At 37.0% G+C, this 23,754-nt stretch overlaps 1 protein-coding gene across 4 annotated transcripts in view; it reads left to right on the top strand.

The window, feature by feature from the left end:
• The window catches only part of grik4 (glutamate receptor, ionotropic, kainate 4), a 382,863-nt gene that overhangs the window by 73,379 nt on the left and 285,730 nt on the right, over positions 1 to 23,754 (top strand). The window lies entirely within an intron of this gene.

Genomic DNA, 23,754 nt, shown 5'->3' with positions numbered 1-23,754 from the left:
AGCAAAGAAACATCTAAACCCTGCAGGATGGTGGCCCTTGAGGACCAGGATTGGCGACCATTGCTATAAAAATAAATTCTCTTTTCTTTCTCAAATACATCTCAAATATCATTCTCATTAACGGCTTTGGTTAGACATTCAAGAGAAATGATTAAGACATGAAAGAGACATCAGACAGACAACGATGAGATCTCTTTTACGACTCATTCTTCTCAGATTTGTCTCATGAGCGTCTTAGATTCGTCTCTCCCACTTCTTAATTATTGCTCAAACAGTTGTCTCAACTCAACCTCATTTGTCTCAGTGATGTCTTTTCTCATTATAGCTTAACTCTTGCTCCTAAGGGACCCTTAGGAGCAAGAGTTCAGAAGCAAATGATCACAGAATGATACGAATATGAGACGCTCAAACTGATCTCAAGAGACGAGATCAAGCAACATATGAGCAACAGATTTTTCCTATGGGACCGGTCTCTGACAAATTACAAGGAATTAAACATCACTCTGCATTTCTAATGAAAAAGCAATATGTCAAACGAGAATAGTCTTCTATCTTGTTACAAGGTTAGCTTTTACAATTTCTAAGGGTTCAGAGCTCGTCCCTACATGAAATAAAAATTCAGAACAAGCAAGGACAAATCTAACTTCAATAGACAGCTGAGTGCTCAGGTGTCAAAGAGTGGCAGAAGGTAGGAAGAAATTGTTCGTGTTACATTAGAAGGTCACTCTGCTCTCAATAGGTAGCATCACTAATTGTCGTAATCACACTTTTTTGTAACACTGAATTGTAGCCTGTCATTTCCAGTGTAATTATAATTGCAAAGGTTTAGCAAGATGTAGTCGTTTCTAATGAATGGTTTGCCTTTGTGAGTGATCAGGTTTCCGTGATCCATGATGATGCTGCTTAAGCCTTTTTATTCTCGAAAAGCGCTCACACAATCTCCATCTTTTTCTGTCACATTAACTAAATTTAAAGCCTACAGAAGTAGTTTTACTTTTACGCAAATTACACATTTTTTGGCTCGTTTTCCTCCTGTGGGACATCATGGAACGCCTGTGAGAAATTCAGCCGAATATTTTCATAAAAAAGCCAAGGCTTTAAAGGAGTCATGGTGCAAAAAACGGGCTGACATAAGTTTAAATAACTCAAGCAGCTGTTCACAGAGTAGATGTTTTGTAAGAGGGGAAGAAAAATTTCATGAATCAGTGTACATGATTGAGGTTTGAAGTCGAGGGAGAGCATGCTGGGTGCGACCAGAGGAGAAGCAGTCGAAGGAAAGCAGTTTTTTTCCCTCATGATAAAGTTTAAAGATTGATATGCAGCAGCAGGAATTTTGCTTTACATTTACAAACAAATACAATTTTTGCCCATTTTATGTTGTAGGAGGACCATAAGAGTACAAAATCTTTTTGAAGAAAAAAACACCATTTTCCACTTTCCAAATAAGCTTTTATTTCATTTGCTGTCTGTGTATTGTTCAGCTTTGTTATTGTTTCTCTGTGTATTTATCTTATCAGTTCTTCCAGACAAGTTTCCCATCCATTAATCCATTTTCTTAACCCCCTTGGGGTCACAGGGCTGTCAGAGCCTAACCCAGCTACTGTTGGGCAAAGGCATGGTACACCCTGGACACGTCGCCAGCCTGTCGCTGGGCCAAGTAATCACACACATACACAGTCACACCTAGGGAAAATTTATAGTCATTAATTAATCTATGAAGCATGTTTTTGGATTGTGTGAGGATGCTGGAGTGCCCAGAGAAAACCCATGCATGCACAGGGAGAACATCCAAAAAGTCCACAAGGAAAGGACCCAGCCGATCAGGCCAAATCACTTTCCGCTGCACCACCTCGCAGCCCAGTAAAGTTTTATTCATGTTAAAGTCAGTCTCTCCATCGTCAGACACATCTAGGGTCCATCTAATTGGTTAAACCCCCAAACCACCGTCTTATTGCTGATTGTTCATTTTCTGTATTTTAAATTCTGTCGACAGACAACAAGCACATTAGCCAGGCTAGGACATACCTTAAAATAGTGTCATTTGAAATGAATAACTGTTTCCTGCTTGGCTTTATTATGATGCCATAACCCATAATCTCAGCTTGGCATCCAGTTTCCTTTTCCGTGTAATAGAAATGATTATGACAGGTCTTTAAATGTGTGTGCGGTTGAGGAGCAGTTTACGGTCCGGTCCTGTTCCAGCGGAGAGTCGATTGGAGGGTAATGAGCATTTCAAGCGGAGTGAATGACACAATCAAAGAGAGGACGGCACAGGAAAGAGCAGAGTAGGTGACGTGGTAGATTTTGATGACTGTCTGGAGTTTTATGTTTGACCTCTGAGTATAAATGCAATTAAAGCTCACTCACTATATTAGACAGGGAAAAGGAAAAGAAGCAATGTCCCTATTTTACATTGCTTTGAAGTCAAAGCTCTTTAGTCCACTGATATCCTTGGAAAAAATAAAAAAAATAAAACTTCTTATATAATCCCAATACTGTGGTGTAGAATTGATATCTATGCATCTATCCCTTTTCAGTAATGGCATCCATCTACTTGAGTTTATGCAAATGTGGGAAAATGAAACATTGGGCATTTCCGGCAAAATAATTATTTGTTCTCGAGAGTGGGGCCATCTCTCATATTTAATGTGGCTCCAAATATCTTTGGGAGGTTGAAATTCCTAAGACTTTTCTTTGTGAGAGTGTCTGCAGAATGCCTTCACGTGACGTTAAAGCGTTTCCTATCTATTCCCCCAGTCTTTCAACAGGATATAAAAACAGTATGCCATCATCGCCCTGAATACAATTACTACGGTGGATTTCCCTGAAGAAGATTTTCTTTAATGGTGTTTATTCAAATGTTTATGGTAATTCTTCTCTTAAAGCATAGGGCTCCTCTTTTTCCTTGAAGTGTGTTTTTGACATCCGTCTGTGTGGGTGGATGGTCGCGGTCTGCGCTCAGGTTTAAAGGAGACCTTGTGTGATGGAGGCTGCCTCAAATATGCAATTGCAACTGTGCAACAGGAATTTCAGCAGTTTCAAAGGACATAGAACACAGAACCCTAGTGCTAAAATGTTGTGTAAGAAAGTGAGATATTAATGTTACATAAAACATATGATTGTGTATTAGATAATAGACTCAGAGTAAGGAGAGATATGGAGAACTCTGTGAAGATTTGCTTTTGCTAAGATGTTGTAGTTCGAGATAATGGGCCGTTGGAGAGAGGAGACGATTCTTTCTCAGCACTTTGAGATGCAGGGGACTTGGCCTTACCCCAGATGACAGCGTTCTTCTTTCATTCCCTATTATGCCTCATTCTCATGCCCACACAAACACACGCACACACACACACACACACACACACACACATACACACAAAAGGATGAAAAGGAAGTGGGTGAGGTTGAACAATTACAACAATGTTAGCGCTGTCTTTTCTCGCCCTGCTTTGATAATTAGATTAATTTGTGATGTTCCTCAATCACAAACTCCCCACTCGAGCATCATTGCTTGGGGCTGACTTGAGCCTGATTAAATTCAATGCACTGATTAGTTGAAATGGTTGTTAAAAAGAGAAGTAAAGCAAAGCACCAGAGACAAGAGAGTTGCAGTTTTACTGGGCAAACAGGCTTGGAGTGTGACGGTTGTCTCTTCTGTTGTCATCCTCTTTAATCACTATGGTGAAGCTCTGAAGAAAGCCAGCAAAGCTGTTCAAGTCAGCAATGGAGGGACTTTTTCCATGTTCTTGTGGATTTGATTTTCTACAGTTTACAAAGCATGTGGGGTTATATTTCCTGCTTGAATAAGAAGGGTGATATCCTCAGGCTCAGTGCTGGGCATGTGTCCTGTGATATGTGCTTTCGGATGTTCTGCTATGCTGAAATCCCACTACAGATGTAACAGCTATTAAAATAGAGAGTTGGACACGATTCAGATATTCATTTTTGAAGCTGTTTGCTTGTGATTACCATTGTACGAAAAATAAAAAATAAAATAAAAAGAATAGCATTCTCTCTGTGATACATTTTAAACAATACCAAGATCTATGATGCTAAAGCCATACTTTTTGGCGATGAAAAAAAAAAATCACACCAAAAAAGTATTGGTTTTTGTATGTTTCAGAAATATTATCCTTATGTTTAGCTTTAGACTAATGGAATGTGCCTTAGTCACAACTGCCCTTACATGAGTAGATAAGGGATGTCTGCATGTAAAAAAAAAAGGGCAAGCCTTTACGGGTCACACAGGTGACCCGCATAAAATTTTAGGATTGTAGACGATTGTAGATTTTAGGATTGTACATGAATTATAGCTCAAATTTTTATTATTTATATAGATTTCTTTTATTCTTCCTCGAGTGTTTCATGGCAATAAGAGTGAACAGCAAAGCAAGAATTTCATCGTACAGGGAAAGCTGTTTCCTCACTGTGCACATGACAATAAACCCTTTAATTTTGCTCTTGATCGAAGAGAGAAAATGTTGATGCAAATTTTTTTAACTGGCATGTTGCGGACACCAGGTCATGTCAAACACTTAAACAACACGCAAGATCAAGTAAAGGTGAAGAAGGTGAGACGGAGGCACGTCACATGGAAATTTTACATTTTTTCAACCTCCCCAAACTCCACAAAGGGGGTTTTAGTGCTGTTCATGTAATAAGTGTGCACTCCTCGCTAACAACCTGTTTGTTAGAAATGTGGAAATTAGACAATCAGGATTTAGTTTATATGGGCGACCTATGGCCACTCATGTATAACCTGCACACCCTGTATGTGCAGCAATTGCGTGCGTTCAGTTAGGAGCTAGTATACGCACCTTACTAATGACTAGATTGTGACGTAAGGGCACCATACGATAGCATCCCCGTACGTCATAAGGGCTTGTAGCTTACATCGTCCTTACAAATACTTCACAGTACACTTACCACACACAAAATAATGGTGCGTTCCATTTTTATGCTCCCTTTGAGATGCAATCACTCCTGTCTGCGACCCTCTACATGCCCGGACAATCCAAAAACCTGCACTACCCATATGGGTGGAGTGGATTTGGCTCAGGCTAAAATCGAACAGAAAAGATACCCAATAAACAGCTGCTAGATCTTATTAATGTTGGTGACGCACATCTCTGAAGTGACTGATGAACAATGGAGTTGTTTAGAATAATTTACACATCAGGCATAGAGAACCTTTTTTTTCCCTAAATCTAAACTACAGGAACTTTTGGGGTCTTAATAAAAAGCCAACATAACCAAACCATCCTAAAAGTACAGAACTGCTGTCAGATTTTTGAGCCTCTAAGGCGACGTTCACATCAACACATTTGGTCCTCGTTTGATCTGTGACTGTTGTGGAGTGTGGAGGTCTTGATGCGGCTTATGTGATTATAAGTCACCTAGTGGAACTTTCCTTTTTTGTGTTCTTTTAGTTGCTTTCCATTCTATTTAGAGCTTGTTTTTGTCAGTATAGCTCCCAAATGAAAAGTTGTTGGAACTACGTGGAGTTCACAAGGGCCAAAGAGACGGGTATAAGACAATCGAATGAGCAAATACCAAAGTTTTTGGTTGTGGGTTATGTCAGATTGGGGAAGTGTTACCAAAGAGTGTGGAGCAAGTGATTGCTGTTTTTGTGGGGCGTGTGGTGGTGGTGGTGGAAAGGGTGAAGGGGCATCACGAATATTATCAGGAAATTAGTCTTACTTTGTAAGACTGAGAATAATATTACCAGCCTTGTTTGTGGGTTCATTGTTTTGTTTTGAAAAAAAAAAATAGAATTGTGAATAATGTAAAGTATTAATTAAAAAAAATGTTTCATTGTATAAAGAGTTCTGCAAAGGGTACCTTAGAAAATGCTAAAAAATAAACAGAAATGCAATAAATGTATAAAATTGACAATTGGACTAATGGTATGTGCCATTGCATTGCAAACACAGCCTCTATGTGCTCTAGAGGTTCAAAAGACCTAAAAATAAATTAACATTAATAAAAAACCATTCTGACTCCTTCTTAGCAGAATACCTCTGGGAGTTTAGAAAAAGTTACATTAGTAGAATCTTATTAATAGCAAGGTACCCTATTGCACATGTGGGATAATTTACAAATGGCTATACAGAGTATTGATTAAAAAAAAACATTGATACCCTTTACTTCGCCATTACTTGTCAAGCAGCCATTACTGGGGATTAATGAACTTGAAAGGCAATTGGGTCGTGTGCACAGTGTTGAGCTAAGTCTTTGAGATACTGGCAGTGAAAAGGCAGGTTTTTATGTTACATCTTTGGGCTTTTAACGGTTGAAATTAGACTAATTGCACATGAAGCATCTCTGGCTGTTTCTGCTACTCAGTAGAATTCTATTTTATTTACCTGTTTGAGATCTATTAGTGCTATTTTTCCTATTTTTGTCACTAAAGACTTGGATAAGTAACTTTCATGAAACCATTTATATATTTTCTTTTTCCTTAATCAAATGTATGCTAAACAAACATTTGCATCATCTCCTGTCAGTATAATTATATATGTGAATGGCGGTATTATCCCATCACAAACAACAGTGCCTACATTTGACTGTGCTTTTAATGGCTTTGATTACTCTACAGCAAGAAAAAGCACTGACAGACATCACGAGTTATGGTCTAATATGATGTCTGACTCCAGTGGTGATGTGCATGAGAGTGAAGACGAGCATATAGGGGGAAAAAAAATGCTTAGCCGTCCATGTAGGTAAAATCGCTGTGTGGCTTGAGGTGAGATGACAGGGATGCCCAGTGTGCGGCTGATTTGACAGTGGTTTTAGATCAGCTGGGTTCTGAAGCGCAAAGCCAGACATGACTGGCTGTCTCACAAAAAAGGATGATTGATGGCCACAAACAAACAAACTCTAATTCAGAAGCCAAATGAACCAAGTCGTGCTCTTATATCAGAACACACAAAAATATGCGCATACCATCAGTGTGGTGACTAAAATACCAAACCTTGAGTTAATAAAAGCAGACTTATTTTTGTTATTTATGTATGAAACCTTTCTTCAACATGTTTGCTAATTTTGAAACATCCCTTTCCTCTTATTTTTAAAAACTTGCTCTGCTGCAGATATAAATAAACCAGACTACATTTCATTGAGCATCTATTGTTCACTTCCTTTATCACTTGTTCATCAAATCCTCCCTTGATGTCTTCTTTTGTCTCATTGATCTTGTTCTGTCAAGGACTTGAAGTGCAACCTTGACATTTTCACCTGGAATCAAATGCCTCCAACAGATGTGAGGCAGCTTCAGTACGGCAAAGTGAAACATTCATTAACTCTGTGTTATGCTACAACCACCTTTCTTACATTAATTTCCTAGTCAGTGGCTTATTTGTAGAAATTTCCTGCCCTAAATATCTCAAAAAATTGTGCAAGTACGCAGGTAAAAAAATATTGGTTGCAGTTTCACAAAAAAGGAAATGAATTCTGAAACAAGATATTTGTTTTCCTTTGTGTAAAGGAATCAGTATACTTTATATTAACTTTGAGTTGCAGATCAAATGTTTCTCATAGAGGCTTGGACTCCTTTTCCAGAAAGGCAACAATAACAACAAAGGGCTGAGAGAAATGCATGGGAAGATTATTGGAGAAATATGTTGGCTGAGAAGAAGATGAGATAAGAACTCAAGAAAGGATTGGAGGGAGGTTGGAAAAATAAAAGCCAGAGCCCCAAGGTCAGCTGATCCTATTCTGTTTGAGATTATGACCACAAATGATAAGAATCAGACCTAATTTAGGACCTGTTTCAGACTGATTAGAGAGCAGAGGCCCGGAATTTTATGAATCATTTAACAAATCACAGATGCGGGCAATGAGTCAGAGGTCGGGTCAGAAATCATGTTGGATAACCTGCAATGAAATAATTCATGCGGTATAGAAAAATCTGTTGTTTGAAAATATATAGACTGCAGTGAAGTCAGGTGAACAGATTTGACCCAAGCTGGTAGAATTTAAACCAGCGTTACCTGAAAACTGTGTAGATTTACTGTTCATAGAAAAGTTTCATTTACATTTAATTGATTACTTTTTTAGAACCATCCCTTGCAAATAATAGGTTAAATAAAATTGTTTGGTTTTATAAGCTGTTGTGCAGAAGGAATGCTTTATTTCAGGTTAAATTTCAGCAGGGCCACATTGGTAATCACAGCTTCCATGTTGTACATGAATGTCTGACATAATGGATCAAAGGCACGGATATAGTGTGATCAATAGAGCTGAAAGGCAGCTGCATAATTGGGATTTAATGCCCAGTTTCATTAACACATGCATTCAAACTATCAGGACAAAGCCACAGACAATGGTTAATGAAAATGTAATAAAAAACTGCGTGGATAAAATATTTCCCTGTTAAGCATCTGCAGTATTGTCTGTCAAAGTGGTCATTGATTCTTGTTCAACAAGAAAGACATGACTGATGTTGGATTCCATGCATGGCATCCGATGATTAGTTATAGTCAGAAAACATTTTATTATTTGGTAACGCTTTCTTTTACAGTACAGTACTTACAGTGTACTTAAGTGGTATTTACATGGTACTTATTGTGTAACTACTGGGTACTTTCAGGGTACTTACATGGTACTTTTTATGTAATTTATTGGGTACTTACAGTGTGTTTACATGGTACTTTCTATGGGACTTTACTGGGTACTTACATGGTACTTTTTTGTGTCTACTCTGTACTTACATGGTACTTACCATGTATTTATATAGTGCTATTTGGTTCATACCTATTTATAATATTCTTACTGGGTATTTACATGTTGCGCAAAGGTGTCTTTTATGGTACTTACCACATGTAAGAATGCTTATGCTTTTGAAGACAAAATATTTCTTGCAAAAAACGATAAAAAATGTTCAAGTTAGTTTAAAATTGATAATAATCTTTAAAATAGTAAATAAGTAAAATATTGTCAGTATTAACCACATGGCCACACTCTTGTTGCTAGACTCTTATGATTGTTCCAAGTTTATAAATGATTGTTGGATTGATTTGCTTCATTTCAAGCAAATCAAATAAAACAAAGGCAAAGGACAATACACATACAAATACATAAATATTTTAAATTCATTTTAAAAGGGATAAGCATTTAAAATGGACTGTTGGGCCTGCTAAAAGTCTTTTTGACTTTCTTGGACAGTCAAGACCTGTTCAGAGTTCCTTTTTGGCTCTGGTTCATTTTTTGTAATGTTTTCTTGAGATCTGGAATTAAGAGTTCAAACATCCACAAGTTCTGAGGGCTTGGCAGACATTTTTCGTCCTACCTTTGGGCTTGTACGTCATATCAAACTTGAGATGGCTGTCAGAAACAAGAACAAGGTAGTTTTCCATTTCTTGCTAAATTGAACTTCTATATGCTTTTCCATCTTGTTAAAACAGTCTAATAAAATGAATAAACAAGGTATATTGTGTCTTCAGGTAGAAATCCCAGACAAAAAGCATATAAAGTAGTTTAAATGTTTCCAATAGTACACTTTTTATGCTTACTCGTTTAAGGAAATTTCAGCACTTCATTTTACCTTCAACTTCCTCATACATTTGTATGCTGCATGTACACATGTGAGCTTTGGATTCATTTATTCATTAAAACCCAGGCAGCCACTGGACACACAGCCAATGCCCTTCATCCTGATGGTAATGTCTCATTAAAGAGCAGTTATTGTTGTCATTTTGAGTTCACCGAATCCAAATGGTATGAGAAATCAACATAAAACGAAAACACCTGCAGACTTGAAAAGCAGACAGATGTGAATCAGTATTGGATGTTTCATGAAGTGCTGTGGGCATGTGGCTCATAATGATCACAGAAGTGGGCAAATTGGCGTATGGCACAAAAATTAATCACAGCTTATAAGAGAGAAGAAGCAGATGAGGCTGAAACCCATTCCTTTTCATAAAGCCAGGACAGTTTGTGAAAACTAAATAGTAACTGTCCTTTAGTATGAAAATTACTCAAATGTAGGTTGTTTAATGTCAGAGATGTATATTTTAAAATAATATATTTCTGAAAAGACATGGTTTGTTGGAATGAAAATTGATTGAAAAAATTTTATAGTAAAAAATAGTATGGTGCAATGTTTTAAGCTTGTTTTTCTTGATATCACAAGACCTTAATTACAAAGAAAAAAAACAAACAGGAAATAACAGTTTACCCCACAACCTAATGAGCGAAGAAAAATAAGTCAAACTGTAGAAGCAGTGTTGACGAAAAAGAGAAATCCCAATTTTTTTTGCAGCAAAATTCAAAAAGAAAAAAATCTTTTAAGTGCACGGAATGTATTTAACCCACTCAGTTTGCTGAAGTTCAGTGATCTAAACAGCTTTTTTATGGTTCAACTGTGTAAATCAAGTTGAGATTTTTACATCAGACTACTAGAGCCCCCTGAGTCTTTTCTAGCAATTCAGGTGTTTGTCCTTCTGTGTCATGACAAATAGCATTGCACCAGCTCTGCTTTATAAGTCTTGAAAAGTAATGGGACCATGTCTTTTGATCTAACCAGTTTCTTCCTTAGGACTGTGTTCCATCTACTCTCACGTTATGCTCTTGTTTGGTCCCTTTTTGAAAAGAGCAAGATTAGGGAATGTGCCAAGCTTTATAGAATTCAGATGGGCACAATTGTCTTTTTGCACCTTGGTTGAAGATTTTCCTCCATCAATGGAGTACCACACGACTCCATTTTAGATCCACTTGTGTTTCCTTTTGTGTAAAATGTGTTTTATTGGAGGATAATCCCATTTCAGGGTTTGGTGTTGGTTTGTAGCTTTATTTGCAGTTGCACTTTTTTTTTCCTTCCAATTTTTGTTAGTTGGCCTGAGGGATTAAGTCTATTTGCTGAGTGTAACAAAATAAGACTTGCTGGTTTCAGTTGAAATGCCATAGGGAACCTGATGGGAATAACAGGACTGTTGGTTATAAATACTAACTCTAGAAGTCCACAATCACAATCCAGCATTTTAGATCATTATTAAAATAAATTTTAGATAAGCATTTAGACTGAATAAAAGTCAGATAATTATAAACTCAAATTTTATTCATATAGGAGCGCTTTTTGTTCCATATTAAAGAACTCAAAGTGTTGTACAGAACAGCAACTTATACACAAAGCATTGACCGTTTATAGCTTTACACTTTGTTTTTCACCTTATAAATTCTTCATCACATTTCAACCTCAAAATTTCAGACAAACCTCAACCAAGAAGGTAAAGTATTGAAAAGACAGGACATTCAGATTTCAGAATGGATTATAGAAATGTTTTTGGTTTGCGGCAAACGGATTGCTTTGTTTGTTTTTTACGATTTAATTGTCTAAAGTTGTCCATTTGATGGATGGAAAAAGGGAATCAGAATCTTATTGGAGTATTAGGGCTTTTCTTATTTTTAGGATTGAAATAAACTGTTGCCTGCAGGACAGTCATTTGCAGGGTTCTCTCAAACAGGTTCTGCAGTTTGCAGAGTTTGCTGTCGGCTTTCATGAATCAGAGGGAAATTATGCACACACCTGGATACCCATAGGGACAAAAATTACTCTCCAGGTCATGCATTATAAATCACCATGAACAGCTGTAGGATGTACAAACACTTGTTGTGGTTGAGAAAGGTTAAAATCCAACAGAAGAAGACATGCTTTGTGATTCTGGCCACCCATGAGACTGAGCCACACAAGGAATGTGGAAGACGATTTTCTCCAACGGTCAATGTTGCCCCTAGGCTGCCTTGATCAAAAAAAGTCTCTTACTTTTTCTTTTTTGTTGCATGAAGAAAGTCCAAATGAAACATCTCTCTTCAGTTCCTTGAACATCCATGACACTGCAGCAGTTCCAGCTTTGATAAACCTAAACTCATCATTTGTTGTCTTTCTATTATGTTTTGTTGACTCCATGCTATTAAAACTTAGAATCAGTCTTCACTTGTTTTTTTTTCCCTTCTCCCTACAAAATTCTATCAAATGCCAGGTCAGTATTGTTTGTTATGCCTCACCTAAGGGTCTCACATGGGCAAATGGGGCATCTGTTGGCCACCAGAAAGCAAGCAAGAGGGAATCATGTGAGAAAGTGTGTGTGCAGCTCTTTAGTGTGTCTAGTGCAGAACTGATTTAGGGCCCCAGGCCACAGGAAGACGACTACTCTACACTCCAGGCACGTCTGTGAAGCTAGCAGCAGAGGAAGCACTATCGCCATTCAGCAGCGTTGACTGCAGACGCCTAAATGAGTCTGTTCTGTCCTGCAATGCCCAGCGTGGCAGTCCGCCACTTACTCAGCCTCTTCAGCTCCTAACATCCCCCCACCTCTCCTGCTGCTACATTCTGTCATGCTGTCCATCCTTCCCTTCTCTGTCTCTTTTAGTCTTGCCTCTCAACCATCACAATCTTGGTGTGATTCTCTCCTCCACACTCTGACATTCCTTGTCTATTCATGCATTTAATCCATCTGTCACTTTTTCTTTACATTCACAGTCCATCGTATCCACTCAGTGTGCTATGATTGGTCAGTGTCCATTTATTTCAGGATCCACACTCAACAACTTCACATGAGCTTAAATCACTGCAGGCTCTGCAGACGTGGAGCTTTTCTCCATATCTATAGGCTTTAATACTAAAATGAACATTTACATCCATTACAAGCATGTGACCAAATAATGAGGTTGTTGTTTTTGTTTTGTTCTTCAGTTTCCAAACAACATTGCTTTTTTTTAGTATCATTTTAAAGTACTTGTATTTAAAAGAAAAAGTGGCCAAATAACATTTCTTCAACACATTGACCTTTGTTTTTAGTTCAGCAACACATTGTGTATTTTAATATTATTATTTTCCACTTACTTTTTTGCCAATCATCATGCCTTTCTCCATTTGGTTGTAGTTTTGCCCATGAATTAAATCAATTTCTTTACCACGCTTTCACTATTTTTCCTTTTGCCTTTTAGAATACGTATGACATTGGATTCTTTGCAAAGACCTTTTTTATTTTTTTTTGTTGTGCTGATTTTCTGCAAAATACCTAAAATTGTCAGTGATAAATGTTGACAAAGTGTTCCAGCAGCCAGATTAATGAACAATGGAAGGATTATAATATTTGGTTTTGATTAAATCTGTTTACCTGTCTGCATATGATATTAAACCTCAGTGTAACCTCAATGTGGTCTCTCTCACAACTCATACTGTGGTTTCTGAGAGAGACCTTGTTGTTGTGCATATTTGTGGCGCTCCAGTAATGTTCTTAATGTCCCTCTGGCACCTGGAGGGTGATAGAAGCGGTATCAGGGATGGTGTGCTGATAGCTTGTGAATTCTAAAAGCTTTATCAGTCCCCTGCAGCCTGCCTGGACAGCTTTCTGCCATCTCCTGTGGGTTGCATTGAATATGGCTCTCCAATTGGGGTCATGGCACAAGCAGATATGGTGCTTTATTCCTTCATACCTCAAGGCAAAGAGGCAGAGGTCACATTATGAACAACAGCTTCAGGTTGGCAGATTTGACCACAAGCTAATTGACAAGAGTCTCTACAAAAGAAACATTTGAAGAAAAAAGAAAAACAGTTGAAATATATTTTGTCCTTCTAATAATTAAATATTTTGTCTGTGTATCACTTTTCTCTGTGGAGATAACGGAGTTCTTCTCCTGAAAGGCAGCTAAGAAACCTTTGATAGATTTCATTCTTGTACTGCAAGTGCCAGCTGAATCACTTAAGTGTTGCATTTCATTTGCCCGAAACACTGTCTGTCGGTCAAGGAATTTTCTGTAGAGATGCCACAAATTCCTAATAGTTAGAGCTTTGGCCCAAAGTCGGATCCAAATTTTTTGTTTTTCTTCAGTTTTGCTTCAATCTATCAAGAAAAATTTCTCTTTTTAGCACCAATAACATTAGGATTTCAAAGTCCGACAGGGTTTGTCACCCATTTTCTTTATGAATTTCCCTTAAAAAGAGAAAGGAACAAACTCTTCAAAAGAATGTTGACATCTAATCTTGTCCTTTGTGACTAAGGTGAAAAACCTTTTTGGAGCTTTGGTTGGCTTGTAAAATGCAAAGATGTAAATGCTTTAGCAGCTCTTGAATAGCTCCTGAGTTAAATTATTTTTGTTTGTTTTTGCTTTTCATTTATTGCATTTAGTGCTCATATATGAGGGTGAAAGGTTGATAAAATAAGCAGGTTAATATGGAACTCTCTTTTTGCTTGCCTTGGCTTCAAGCAGCTTCTAGCAGCTCAGTTTATACCCTTTGGTTTATCCTCCAGATCACAAGTGGGATTGATGGCCATGCCAAGGTAAAACAGGAAAATCTATTCTGCTCTCTTACTCCATCAATGCGGCACCGATTTTCAAATAAAACATGAATTTCTGTGACATGTGTTATTGCAACTCTGAAAATAATATAAGGTATTTATAAATCAATGACTATTCACTCCAAAAGGATTTTAACAAGAATGTATTTCTTTCTTAGACATTTGTACAATCAACGAGAGAATATTTCTGATTATTTTTTATTACTGACATATATATTTTTGTAACAAATTATATATGATGATAAAAATGTACATTCACTTTCAATACAATATTGTAAAATAACAGACCAAAGGTAAGGAAAGTAAATGTGGCCACAATTTAATCTGATTTTAATGCTCAAAAAATGAGAATCAATAGAAGATGCAGCATGCAAGGCTAGGGGAAGAAAAGACACTGTTTTACTGAGCTGTTGGGTTTTCTTTCTCCATGCCAAATGCAAGCATTTCTGCAGAAATCTGGGGTCTTTAGACAGGAAATGCAGGCGGTGACACAATTCCAGTTACTTTTTAACTGCATTTATCCCTCTTGCAAAGCTGCAACTGTGATCCAGACCTCTGTCACTCTCCAAAACGAAGCCAATTGCATAGAGGAAACTGGGATTATTTTTAGCTCTTCCTATTCAAACCAACAAGGAAAACTAGCAACAAAATAGGAAGTCATTCTAAAAAGGTTTGCATTTGCCTCACCTCTCAGGCCAGCAATTAAGGGTGATATACTTTTGTTTTGGTCACAAACAATTAGCCAACTGACTGGCTATGCGAATTGTGCACAGACTATTTCTCCTGCTTGTGGCAGGGAGCAGTGTATGACCCGTGGCCCTTTAATGCAGGTTTTTCCACCTCTTTTCAGAGCTTTTGTGCCTCATCTCTACTTTGAGATCAAAGTCACCGCAGCCAATAACATCATTAAGAAAAAAAGAAAAAAACTGTCTTCATCACCTATTACTGTCATTACTGCATGTACAGGTGTGTGGGCTTTGCTTCCTTCTATTTTTGAGTGGTTGAAACTTTCCTCCTCCTTGAACAACAATTCTGTTGGACTTTAGGTCACTTTAATATTCCTAACTGTATTTGTGGAGGTTTATTATTTAATTCTGTAATAATTTAGTCTGCCTGCGTTGTATTAAATTTTATTATGTTTAAGTGCCATCAGGTGGAAACATGTCTGTTATTGGCACAACGTTTTGAGCCACAATTTAACCAGACCTAGCATTATCAACGAAAATATAAGGTACAATTTTTGAGCAGAGAGGATAATATTAATGTCGAATGCCTCTGCAGCTTGGTTTCTTTGCAGGCTATATCAGATGTTAATGTGGTCAGATTTTACACAATTTTAGAAGTTACATGCATGCTTTTTTTCACTGCATTTTCTTGCATAAAAAGCACCCTATAAAATTGTTGAGATCTTCAGTAAAATCTTAAGAGCCTAAACGTAGGTCTGATTTAATCTGAAGTGAAAAAATAATTAAAAAAGACACTACAAAACACTTTGAAATTTCATCTTCAACTTACTGTGTTTAAGAAGAAGAATTTCTGATTCCTCACAATGAAAAAACATGGAGTTCTTGAGGCCAAGAACAGCTTTGGCAACTTTGTTACGCTCTGTGCTCTAACAGTGATTGATGTGCTCTTTGACCTGCACAGCTGAAGTGATGTTTCCAACAATTTGACCATGAAATTTCTAGCAGAGATTAAGTTATATGAACCATACTAAAGCAGAGGTGGTTTCCTAACACAAAATCATAAAATCACAGTCAAATTTACTGTTATTATTTCTTTTATCTTCTTTAGTTATATTTGAACATCAATGTGCAAATTAAAAAATATAAGCATCAAATCCTTATTTGCTTAATCTTAAGGCCGTGTCATACAGCCACTACGTACTAGTGATGGGAATTCCGCTCTTTTGAATCGGCTAACTAAAAAGAACTTGCTCTTTTGGCTCCCAAATGGCTCTTTAGATTGTTTTGCTGCTTTATTTAATTTATTATGCTAAAAAATATGGACATAATAAATAACTAATGTAAAAAATTAGCTTTTATTCAAGTATATGATATGTATATACCATTATTCCTTCCTTCAAAATAAATAATTTAAACATAAAACAGGTAACTACAAATCAACTTTTATCTACTGGTATATAACATTTTAACATAACATCGGTGGTGCATGTATGAAAATTCCATAGACAAATGTAGACAAACAGTCAAGAAAGCCACAAATTTGCGTATGCATCTTGCAAAACCCATGCACAAGCGCGTAAGATTTACATAATAATTGCGTATAATCTATTTAAAATGCACATAAACTGCTTAATTTTTAACAGCTCCAAACCAAATTATTAAAATGGCCTGTCGGCTGAAACCTTTAAAGGACATCGGTGCACATCTACAAATGACAAAACCAAGAAACACTTTTGAAACACGTAAATCAAACATGTATTACGAAAGACTGAATTTTATAAGTGGAAAATCCTCAAAATGTTTGTAGTGTCTTTGTGACATGGCCTTTACTGTATGTGTGTATAAATTCTCTTGCTAAAGCACATATTTTAATGTACAGTCCCTGACAAAATTCTTGTCGCTTATCCATTTTGTAGAAACAAAAGCGTATAACCTCACTTTTAATGAATCCATTGGTTTTAGAAATGTCGCATATGAAAGCTAAAACCCTCCCAAATTATGTTCAATATACTAAAATAAAATTGCTTCACTGAAGAAAGATTGATCATTTAATGAACACAAAAACGTCACATTTTGGCAAGACAAAAGTTTTGTCGCCTTGTCATGCACCCAATCCTAGATTACAGCATCACCTGTGATCAATTACTGATCAATCAATTAGTGGGTGTTTATAAAAAGAACCCCAGCACACCAGGCCTTCACATCAACTGCAACTTGACCTCTGACAACATGCGTAAGATTCACCCTGAGACCAAAGCGTTGATTATCAAGAGGCTGAAGACCAGATCCACTGCTGAGGTGGCTGACACCTTCCATGTGTCTCAGCGTCAAGTACAAAGAATAAGAAAAAGATTTGAAGAGACTGGAGATGTTTTTGACAAGCCCAGGTCTGGCAGACCCCGCAAGACAACTGCTCGGGAGGACCGTTTGTTGGTTCGAAAATCCAAGGACAGCCCCTTTTCCACTGCAGCAGAGCTCCACCAGGCCTGGTCACCTCAAGTTCCTGTGTCAACCAGAACAGTTCTTAAAATGGCTTCCATGGTCGAATCAGTGCCCAAAAACCAGCACTAAACAAAAGGCAATTGAAAAAACGTGTGGCATTTGCCAAGGCCCACAGCCTGCTAAAAGGATGGAAGGAAGGTGGATTTCTTAGATGAGTCTTCAGTTGAATTAAATCACAGCCGCCGCAAATATTGCAGGAGACCAACTGGAGCCCGCATGGACCCAAGATTCACCCAGAAAACAGTTAAGTTTGGTGGCGGAAAAATCATGGTCTGGGGTTACATCCAGTATGGGGGTGTGCGAAACATTTGCAGGGTGGAAGGCAATATCAATAGCCTAATATATCAAGAAGTATTAGCTACCTCTTACATTCCCAACCATAAAAGGGGTCAAATTCTGCAGCAGGATGGTGCTCCATCGCATACTTCCATCTCTACATCAAAGTTCCTCAAGGCGAAGAAGATCAAGGTGCTCCAGGATTGGCCAGCCCAGTCACCAGACATGAACATCATTGAGCATGTCTGGGATGGGTAGAATGAAAGAGGAAGCATGGAAGACAAAACCAAAGAATCTTGATGAACTCTGGGAGCCATGTACTGCTTTCTTTGCTATTCCTGATGACTTCATCGATAAATTGTATGAATCATTGTCAAACCGCATGGATGCTGTCTTTCAAGCTAATGGAAGTCATACAAGATATTAAATATGGATCTCACAGTAGCACTACCTAATTCACTGATGTTATGCAACATATTTTTGTTTTTGAAGTAAATTATTTGTTACATTTTCCCATTACTCTCTGTAGGCGACAAAACTTGTCTTGCCAAAATGTGACCTTTCTGTGTTCATTAAATGATCAATCTTTCTTCAGTGAAGCAATTTTGTTTTAGTATATTGAACATAATTTGGGAGGGTTTTAGCTTTCATATGAGACATTTCTAAAACCAATGGATTCATTAAAAGTGAGGTTATACGCTTTTGTTACTACAAAATGGATAAGCGACAAGACTTTTGTCAGGGACTGCATTTTCTGCACTATAAGCACACATAAAAACCTTAATTTATTTCTTTAAAAACACCAGTGTACTTTATAATCTGGAGCACTTTATTTATGCATTTATTCTGGTTGTGTTAACTGATGTTGAAGCAATTTTGAGATGTACACACAGCTCTGTCAGTCTGTTTTTTTTTTTTTTCAAGTTGAGAATAAGGTTGAAGATTATTGCAAATACACTAACAGGGCTAATGTGTGGCTGTGTTGGAAAGTGTTTTTTTTTACATGTTGTTAATAAGGTTGGGAGTTAGTGTCATTACAGTAAATCTTTTTAGTCATATCAGTCTGTTTTTGACATGTTATGAACAGTGTTCGAAGATACAGGTATTGTGAATACACTAACAGAGTGTCACAACCAAGTTCTAGGATTACTGTGAATGTGCCTTAAAGTGCCTTATAGTTCAGTGCACCTTATGACATACATTTAAAAATAGATCTTTCATAAACCGTGCGCCTTATAATCCAGTGAACCCTAAAATGCTGAAAATGCGGTAGGTAAAGTGTACATTATGTTTTAGGCTAATGGATGCTTTTCACTTTGAATTTATTCAAATTTGATTTTAAGCTGTGGATCCCTATTAACCTTTGGGTCGGTTTTACAATAACAGTACTTTATATGTATAAAATGTTTTCCACACATGAAAAGTAATAGAAAGACATAGTAAGCTGAAACTAAACAATTTTTAAAAAGACCACTTGTGTCAAACTATTTATTGAAATTTTAATTCGACAATTCCAACTAATACAAGTGAAGTCCTAAGTATTCCTCAAAGTCGTGAAATTGTTGTTTCAACACAGCTTTAAACCCCTTAAATTTTGTGTCTTTTTACTCAAGGGCAATAAATTCCAAACAGCAATCCTTTATACATATTGGATCTCTCCAAGGGCAGTACACGTTTCTCTGTAACAAATCGCGTTTTGGAATTATGTTAAGTGCTTTCAATGGGCTGACCTCATGCTCTGAATTATTTTTTTTTTTTTTTTTACTTTTGTAGGGTATTTCAGGGGAAAAGGATGAAAAAAGTTCAACTTCAATAGCCGCGGCACAAGATTTACCCTGTCAAATAATCTGACTGATGATGTCGGCTCTCTCGACCAACTTGTCATCGCAGTTTGAGCCTTTTTTGTGGTTGAGTGCTGACACGTCATGTCCCTGTGATTCCTGCCGAAGGGCTTTCTTTGTTTTACTCAGATGTACAAAAATAACTTGTTAAAAAAAACATTTGTTGTTGGTTTTTTTCGAAATGTATTTTAAACTTGGCATTGAAGTGTGAAATGTTAAAATTTCTTTTATTGCCATTTACCTGTATCAAATATCTGTCATTATGGGGCTAAATGTGACATACTCACCTTGGGGCAGTTTGTTTAAAGATTTAGGAACCTAAGATTAAATCACATTTCAGTTTTTTTTTTTTAATTTAACTAATCAAAATGATCATTTCTCACATTTAATGTATAAAACAAATCAGATCCAATGATCTGATTTAGAATCAGCTTGGCTATTTAACTTTGAGCCTTTGTTATGCTATGTCATTTATGCCCAGAGCTATTGTGGAACTTCTTTAGCCCTTTTAAAGCCTTTTGTTTCAGACCAAACCAATTGATTCAGTAAATTACACTGTGCACTGTATTATCATGCAATAACATTAGCTATTTTCTTTTATTATGCATGTAGATGGTTATGACTTTCCAACTTTTCAAAGTTCATAAACCTACTTTTCCATTGCAACTCACATTAAAGTCCAAATATTTGTTTTCATTTTAATTATATGCAATATCTAAATAAAACTACTTAAGAATCAAGATCATAGATCATTTATGAAATACCAGTCTGCTGTTGCTAATTATCATGCTAGAAAAACAGGTGTTGGAAAAAAAATGTTATTAAAGTTATTGGCATCAAGGATGCATTATATATATGTATACACACACACACACACACACACACGCACGCACACACACGCACGCACGCACATTACCAAAATTATGAACATGCATTTATTTAAAAAAAACTAAGAAAAATTAATGTAAGTGTTAGAAGAAAATTCCTGTTTAATTTCTTATTATCATAGAGGTTTTGAAATGATACAATACAATTCACAAAAGATTGATTAAATATGATTATTAACTAAAGCCAAGTAGAGTTTGATTTATTGTTTGAAAAGGAGTGGGAAGAAGTGACATTATCATATTACGTTATCTACTGCACCTTGACGACCGGTTTGGGAAAATATCATCTATCATTAATTTAGACCATAGTGTGAAAAACAGGTTGGAGACCACTGCTCTAGAAGCTTCCTGTTAGTCTCAGTGGTTGTGCTGATGATGCAAACGTTGCTGTTTCTAATGGTCAGACTGTGCTGTGCAGTGTAGTGGAGTTTTTAGTCCTTTGGGCGATGTTTAATAGGAAGTAGGTTCTTTACCTTTAGTTTGCTCTACCAGCCTGGAACTGAGACAAAGAACGGAAACGAGGAGGGAAAAAGCGGGGGAAATGAGCTGAAGGCTGGACCAGGCTGAAGGAACATTGAGCATTAATATCATTTCAAGCAAAAACTTTAAATAGCACATGTCAGCACTTCAAAAGTTCATCCATTACCCCACTTTGCTTCAAGATGGAAGAATCATTTGATCTAACTTTATATGGAGCTTCTGCTATAAAATATCTATATTATCTTTAAAATCTTAAATAACAGACAAGTAGATGAACAACATTTTGCTAGAATACAACCTTGTGTTAATTTCTTAAATTACATTTTACTTTAAGGGGTATAGGACTGGTCAGTGGGAAACCAGGGTTCATTTCCCAGGTCTCCCTCTGCTGGTCCCCAGCCCAGATAAAATACAGGTTTGGATCAGGAAGGGCATGCAGCTTAAAAATCTTGATTTGCATTGGTGACCCCTGAAGGGATGTGCTGAAAGATGAACGAGACTTAGTAAAACAACATGCTGCTATAGCATCGCCACATTGCTTAGAAAGAGATTTCTGACTTTTTTGTAACCTGGGACAAGCGTTTTGGAGTTTCATGGTGATTAGGTTGTCCCAATCCTTTGACTGGATGAGTGGGTGCCTTTAAACTGCAAGGACTTGAGGTCAGTGTTCATTGTGTAAGTGGCATTCAGTTTCTTTTTTTTTCTAGGAATAGGGCCTTCAAATATTGTGTGCTTACTGCTTTGAACTGCTGTAAATGCCAATAAATTTTGACATTTTTTTAAAAGGAAGTGAAACAACAGTATTGTATATGCCAAGTATATGGGAGGGTATTTGGCGGAGTAAAGGACAAACAGTAAACATGACCATCAGTACAACAAAGTGTCTGCAATAAAGCTACGGTTTACATTAATTTGGAAGTTTTAGATGTTGGATAAATTCCTCTCCAGCTTTGGATATAAGACTGAAGAAGCAGTTTGGTAGCCTGAAAGGTGATTTTCAATAAATTGCTCTTTCAGTTTTTATCAAAAATCTTGCTGATTTTAAAATACTTTTATATCAGAAACTGACCCTTAAACCATATTTTTATTTTATTTTTGGTTCTACTAATGCTCAAATTTGGCCCACATGTTTAGCCAGCTATTACATATGGTCACTTCTATAGATAGAATGTCCCTAAAGGATTTGCCAATGCCCGAAACACAACTTAACCCTTTAACACTAAAGTCTTTACACAATTTACATAACTCAGCTGATATGCAACAATTTTTTAATGTAAAGTGTTGCATATTACTACAAAGCTGCTTTTCTCCGTGCTGCTTTCATCCGTCGGAATGAAGTTAATTGTGCTAACAGTCGAAGAGTTATGGTAGTTCAAAAAACCCTTTGACAACCCAAATGTGAAATGGTTAACTGAGGTCCTTGCAATAAGAATACACAACACTACACTCTTTTATATGAGTGCAAATACACTACACTACAAATACAATATGAGTGCTATGTAAAGCCTTTGTTCCATGCCCCTGTGAGGGGGGGTTGACCCGCATGGGTGCTGCAGGTTTTTGGGTAGTCTAGGCCCATGCAGAATAGTAAAGAGGACTGGATGTATCTTAATGGGAGTGTAGGTGTGTCTTGCAGTTCCCATGAGGGTCGTATGGCTACATCTAGGGATGTCATTAAAATGAGACACAGGACTATACGTGAAGTAAGTGTATCGTAAAGTATTTGAGAGGATACTAAGTTACATGCACTTATGACGTACGAGTGATGCTGTCATACGGTGTCCTTATGTCACACTCTAGTCATCAGTAAGGTGCGAGCACTAGCCTCTTACTAACCTGCGCAAATACACACGCACTGAGGTTCTTTGGTGTGTGGAAGGCCACTTATTGGAACTGTCTATGACACCATAGTTGCAATAGCTACTATCTATGCTCTGCTCTCCTGGAGTGGTGGGATTACAAACACGGACAAGAAGAAGCTGGGCAACCTGATAAAGGGGGCTAGCTCTGACCTAGTGCTGCCCTGTGCATTCAGTGACCTTGTGCAAAGAGAAGATGTTAGCAAAGCTGTCTAGGATATGGAGCAATCCCTCTCACTCCCTGTATTAGACAGTTGGAATGTAGGGGAGCTCTTTTTAGCCACAGACCACTGCACCCTCAGTGCAAAGAATGTTAATACAGGCCCTTTTTCCCGACAGCAGTCAGACTGTAATGTTGCTATGCATGCTGTTGACTGGTGCTGTTTTTGTTTCCTTTGCTCCCCTGTGCATTAATGACTGTTTTAACTGCTATTTCATATCAGTAATTAATAGTGTTTTCTACAAAGTTTGAAGTATTTTTAAAGTTACAGTTTCACTGTTTAATAATAATATTTTGCATAAAGTAATTACAATTTTCTATTTCTTTATCTTGTTTTTCATGTTTATACTGTATACACTATAGCCCCTATGTCTCGGACTGAACAGTAAAAGGAAAGGACGGCAAAAATGATATAGAAAATATTAAAATTTATTTTCAAAAAACATCTGGATAGACAAAATGGACCCTTAACAGAAGTCAAAGTAACAAAAATAATTAAAGCTATAAATTAAAAAAAACCAACAGAACAAACAAACTTACTTAAACTAATTGGAAACACAAGGGGTATGTATAGTGGCTGATCAGACCAAGTAGATAAACAAGGGGGAACGGAAAAAGACTAAGACAAACTACAAAGTACAGCAAACAAACAAAATTAATGTGCATTCTATGGTAAATTAGCACAAAAAAATAAAACTAATGA

Source organism: Oryzias latipes, chromosome 13, assembly GCF_053564925.1.
Source record: "Oryzias latipes strain Hd-rR chromosome 13, Olatipes_Hd-rR_3.1".
Taxonomy (NCBI): domain Eukaryota; kingdom Metazoa; phylum Chordata; class Actinopteri; order Beloniformes; family Adrianichthyidae; genus Oryzias; species Oryzias latipes.
Note: the sequence above shows the minus strand (reverse complement) of the source record. Positions and strands in the feature narration are given on the sequence as shown.